The following is a 6000-nucleotide window of genomic DNA, read 5'->3' as shown; positions in this document are numbered from 1 at the left end:
TGACCCCACACCCAGAGCACACCCCCCCAGGGGACCCCAATCGGACAACGCCGAGAGCGGTGTCAGACACATCAACCAATTTCTTCATTATTTTTATGAACATGCGACGCGTTTCGGCCTGTTTTGGCCTCATCAGGCATGTAAAGCTTCCACACTTGAGGTCTCCAGCAAGATGGCCACCTCATCCGCTGGAGCCTTTTTCCAAATGGAGCTGTGGAAGGGGAGGATTTTACTAGAGCTCTGCAGGGGGCGGGGCTACAGCTCACACCTGCAGTCGTTTAGTTTGCTCGTCAGAGAGCCGAGGAAGAAGCCAGGTGTGGGAAAATCAATCCAAAATAAGACAATAATCACACCACACACTAAACTAAACAAATCACTGCAAAGTATATACAGATAGGAAAAACACTGCAAAATATGTACAGGTAAGTATCACTGCAAAAATATACAGGAAAACTCAAACAAATCCAGGTAAGTATTTCATAAACACACGTCCAGATGGTTCCTCGGCGTCTGTGACCTCTGACCCCAATTTTAGAATGTGTCTGATTATCATCAGCCCTTCACCACATCCCAGCAATGCCCAACAGAGCCCCAAGGGGGGGGCGCACAAAGGGCAGGATGCCACCCCAACGGCAGACTGGAGGCACTGGCTAGTTAGGTGTTGGGGGGTTAGGGTTAGGGTTAGGGGGAGGGAAAAGGGAATATGCGCTGTCCGTCTACAGCCTGCCAGAGTGACCCCACACCCAGAGCACACCCCCCCAGGGGACCCCAATCGGACAACGCCGAGAGCGGTGTCAGACACATCAACCAATTTCTTCATTATTTTTATGAACATGCGACGCGTTTCGGCCTGTTTTGCCTCATCAGGCATGTAAAGCTTCCACACTTGAGGTCTCCAGCAAGATGGCCACCTCATCCGCTGGAGCCTTTTTCCAAATGGAGCTGTGGAAGGGGGAGGATTTTACTAGAGCTCTGCAGGGGGCGGGGCTACAGCTCACACCTGCAGTCGTTTAGTTTGCTCGTCAGAGAGCCGAGGAAGAAGCCAGGTGTGGAAAATCAATCCAAAATAAGACAATAATCACACCACACACTAAACTAAACAAATCACTGCAAAGTATATACAGATAGGAAAAACACTGCAAAATATGTACAGGTAAGTATCACTGCAAAAATATACAGGAAAACTCAAACAAATCCAGGTAAGTATTTCATAAACACACGTCCAGATGGTTCCTCGGCGTCTGTGACCTCTGACCCCAATTTTAGAATGTGTCTGATTATCATCAGCCCTTCACCACATCCCAGCAATGCCCAACAGAGCCCCAAGGGGGGGGCGCACAAAGGGCAGGATGCCACCCCAACGGCAGACTGGAGGCACTGGCTAGTTAGGTGTTGGGGGGTTAGGGTTAGGGTTAGGGGGAGGGAAAAGGGAATATGCGCTGTCCGTCTACAGCCTGCCAGAGTGACCCCACACCCAGAGCACACCCCCCCAGGGGACCCCAATCGGACAACGCCGAGAGCGGTGTCAGACACATCAACCAATTTCTTCATTATTTTTATGAACATGCGACGCGTTTCGGCCTGTTTTGGCCTCATCAGGCATGTAAAGCTTCCACACTTGAGGTCTCCAGCAAGATGGCCACCTCATCCGCTGGAGCCTTTTTCCAAATGGAGCTGTGGAAGGGGGAGGATTTTACTAGAGCTCTGCAGGGGGCGGGGCTACAGCTCACACCTGCAGTCGTTTAGTTTGCTCGTCAGAGAGCCGAGGAAGAAGCCAGGTGTGGGAAAATCAATCCAAAATAAGACAATAATCACACCACACACTAAACTAAACAAATCACTGCAAAGTATATACAGATAGGAAAAACACTGCAAAATATGTACAGGTAAGTATCACTGCAAAAATATACAGGAAAACTCAAACAAATCCAGGTAAGTATTTCATAAACACACGTCCAGATGGTTCCTCGGCGTCTGTGACCTCTGACCCCAATTTTAGAATGTGTCTGATTATCATCAGCCCTTCACCACATCCCAGCAATGCCCAACAGAGCCCCAAGGGGGGGGCGCACAAAGGGCAGGATGCCACCCCAACGGCAGACTGGAGGCACTGGCTAGTTAGGTGTTGGGGGGTTAGGGTTAGGGTTAGGGGGAGGGAAAAGGGAATATGCGCTGTCCGTCTACAGCCTGCCAGAGTGACCCCACACCCAGAGCACACCCCCCCCAGGGGACCCCAATCGGACAACGCCGAGAGCGGTGTCAGACACATCAACCAATTTCTTCATTATTTTTATGAACATGCGACGCGTTTCGGCCTGTTTTGGCCTCATCAGGCATGTAAAGCTTCCACACTTGAGGTCTCCAGCAAGATGGCCACCTCATCCGCTGGAGCCTTTTTCCAAATGGAGCTGTGGAAGGGGGAGGATTTTACTAGAGCTCTGCAGGGGGCGGGGCTACAGCTCACACCTGCAGTCGTTTAGTTTGCTCGTCAGAGAGCCGAGGAAGAAGCCAGGTGTGGGAAAATCAATCCAAAATAAGACAATAATCACACCACACACTAAACTAAACAAATCACTGCAAAGTATATACAGATAGGAAAAACACTGCAAAATATGTACAGGTAAGTATCACTGCAAAAATATACAGGAAAACTCAAACAAATCCAGGTAAGTATTTCATAAACACACGTCCAGATGGTTCCTCGGCGTCTGTGACCTCTGACCCCAATTTTAGAATGTGTCTGATTATCATCAGCCCTTCACCACATCCCAGCAATGCCCAACAGAGCCCCAAGGGGGGGGCGCACAAAGGGCAGGATGCCACCCCAACGGCAGACTGGAGGCACTGGCTAGTTAGGTGTTGGGGGGTTAGGGTTAGGGTTAGGGGGAGGGAAAAGGGAATATGCGCTGTCCGTCTACAGCCTGCCAGAGTGACCCCACACCCAGAGCACACCCCCCCAGGGGACCCCAATCGGACAACGCCGAGAGCGGTGTCAGACACATCAACCAATTTCTTCATTATTTTTATGAACATGCGACGCGTTTCGGCCTGTTTTGGCCTCATCAGGCATGTAAAGCTTCCACACTTGAGGTCTCCAGCAAGATGGCCACCTCATCCGCTGGAGCCTTTTTCCAAATGGAGCTGTGAAGGGGGAGGATTTTACTAGAGCTCTGCAGGGGGCGGGGCTACAGCTCACACCTGCAGTCGTTAGTTTGCTCGTCAGAGAGCCGAGGAAGAAGCCAGGTGTGGGAAAATCAATCCAAAATAAGACAATAATCACACCACACACTAAACTAAACAAATCACTGCAAAGTATATACAGATAGGAAAAACACTGCAAAATATGTACAGGTAAGTATCACTGCAAAAATATACAGGAAAACTCAAACAAATCCAGGTAAGTATTTCATAAACACACGTCCAGATGGTTCCTCGGCGTCTGTGACCTCTGACCCCAATTTTAGAATGTGTCTGATTATCATCAGCCCTTCACCACATCCCAGCAATGCCCAACAGAGCCCCAAGGGGGGGGGCGCACAAAGGGCAGGATGCCACCCCAACGGCAGACTGGAGGCACTGGCTAGTTAGGTGTTGGGGGGTTAGGGTTAGGGTTAGGGGGAGGGAAAAGGGAATATGCGCTGTCCGTCTACAGCCTGCCAGAGTGACCCCACACCCAGAGCACACCCCCCCAGGGGACCCCAATCGGACAACGCCGAGAGCGGTGTCAGACACATCAACCAATTTCTTCATTATTTTTATGAACATGCGACGCGTTTCGGCCTGTTTTGGCCTCATCAGGCATGTAAAGCTTCCACACTTGAGGTCTCCAGCAAGATGGCCACCTCATCCGCTGGAGCCTTTTTCCAAATGGAGCTGTGGAAGGGGGAGGATTTTACTAGAGCTCTGCAGGGGGCGGGGCTACAGCTCACACCTGCAGTCGTTTAGTTTGCTCGTCAGAGAGCCGAGGAAGAAGCCAGGTGTGGGAAAATCAATCCAAAATAAGACAATAATCACACCACACACTAAACTAAACAAATCACTGCAAAGTATATACAGATAGGAAAAACACTGCAAAATATGTACAGGTAAGTATCACTGCAAAAATATACAGGAAAACTCAAACAAATCCAGGTAAGTATTTCATAAACACACGTCCAGATGGTTCCTCGGCGTCTGTGACCTCTGACCCCAATTTTAGAATGTGTCTGATTATCATCAGCCCTTCACCACATCCCAGCAATGCCCAACAGAGCCCCAAGGGGGGGGCGCACAAAGGGCAGGATGCCACCCCAACGGCAGACTGGAGGCACTGGCTAGTTAGGTGTTGGGGGGGTTAGGGTTAGGGTTAGGGGGAGGGAAAAGGGAATATGCGCTGTCCGTCTACAGCCTGCCAGAGTGACCCCACACCCAGAGCACACCCCCCCAGGGGACCCCAATCGGACAACGCCGAGAGCGGTGTCAGACACATCAACCAATTTCTTCATTATTTTTATGAACATGCGACGCGTTTCGGCCTGTTTTGGCCTCATCAGGCATGTAAAGCTTCCACACTTGAGGTCTCCAGCAAGATGGCCACCTCATCCGCTGGAGCCTTTTTCCAAATGGAGCTGTGGAAGGGGGAGGATTTTACTAGAGCTCTGCAGGGGGCGGGGCTACAGCTCACACCTGCAGTCGTTTAGTTTGCTCGTCAGAGAGCCGAGGAAGAAGCCAGGTGTGGGAAAATCAATCCAAAATAAGACAATAATCACACCACACACTAAACTAAACAAATCACTGCAAAGTATATACAGATAGGAAAAACACTGCAAAATATGTACAGGTAAGTATCACTGCAAAAATATACAGGAAAACTCAAACAAATCCAGGTAAGTATTTCATAAACACACGTCCAGATGGTTCCTCGGCGTCTGTGACCTCTGACCCCAATTTTAGAATGTGTCTGATTATCATCAGCCCTTCACCACATCCCAGCAATGCCCAACAGAGCCCCAAGGGGGGGGCGCACAAAGGGCAGGATGCCACCCCAACGGCAGACTGGAGGCACTGGCTAGTTAGGTGTTGGGGGGTTAGGGTTAGGGTTAGGGGGAGGGAAAAGGGAATATGCGCTGTCCGTCTACAGCCTGCCAGAGTGACCCCACACCCAGAGCACACCCCCCCAGGGGACCCCAATCGGACAACGCCGAGAGCGGTGTCAGACACATCAACCAATTTCTTCATTATTTTTATGAACATGCGACGCGTTTCGGCCTGTTTTGGCCTCATCAGGCATGTAAAGCTTCCACACTTGAGGTCTCCAGCAAGATGGCCACCTCATCCGCTGGAGCCTTTTTCCAAATGGAGCTGTGGAAGGGGGAGGATTTTACTAGAGCTCTGCAGGGGGCGGGGCTACAGCTCACACCTGCAGTCGTTTAGTTTGCTCGTCAGAGAGCCGAGGAAGAAGCCAGGTGTGGGAAAATCAATCCAAAATAAGACAATAATCACACCACACACTAAACTAAACAAATCACTGCAAAGTATATACAGATAGGAAAAACACTGCAAAATATGTACAGGTAAGTATCACTGCAAAAATATACAGGAAAACTCAAACAAATCCAGGTAAGTATTTCATAAACACACGTCCAGATGGTTCCTCGGCGTCTGTGACCTCTGACCCCAATTTTAGAATGTGTCTGATTATCATCAGCCCTTCACCACATCCCAGCAATGCCCAACAGAGCCCCAAGGGGGGGGCGCACAAAGGGCAGGATGCCACCCAACGGCAGACTGGAGGCACTGGCTAGTTAGGTGTTGGGGGGTTAGGGTTAGGGTTAGGGGGAGGGAAAAGGGAATATGCGCTGTCCGTCTACAGCCTGCCAGAGTGACCCCACACCCAGAGCACACCCCCCCAGGGGACCCCAATCGGACAACGCCGAGAGCGGTGTCAGACACATCAACCAATTTCTTCATTATTTTTATGAACATGCGACGCGTTTCGGCCTGTTTTGGCCTCATCAGGCA

At 50.4% G+C, this 6000-nt stretch overlaps 1 protein-coding gene across 1 annotated transcript in view; it reads right to left on the bottom strand.

Moving 5' to 3' along the window:
* Positions 1-6000, bottom strand: part of LOC133648154 (NBAS subunit of NRZ tethering complex-like) — a 279054-nt gene that overhangs the window by 202021 nt on the left and 71033 nt on the right. The gene's annotated exons all lie outside the window — the stretch shown is intronic.

Source organism: Entelurus aequoreus, linkage group LG04 (genome assembly GCF_033978785.1).
Source record: "Entelurus aequoreus isolate RoL-2023_Sb linkage group LG04, RoL_Eaeq_v1.1, whole genome shotgun sequence".
NCBI lineage: Eukaryota > Metazoa > Chordata > Actinopteri > Syngnathiformes > Syngnathidae > Entelurus > Entelurus aequoreus.
This window is presented reverse-complemented; position numbering and strand designations above follow the sequence as displayed.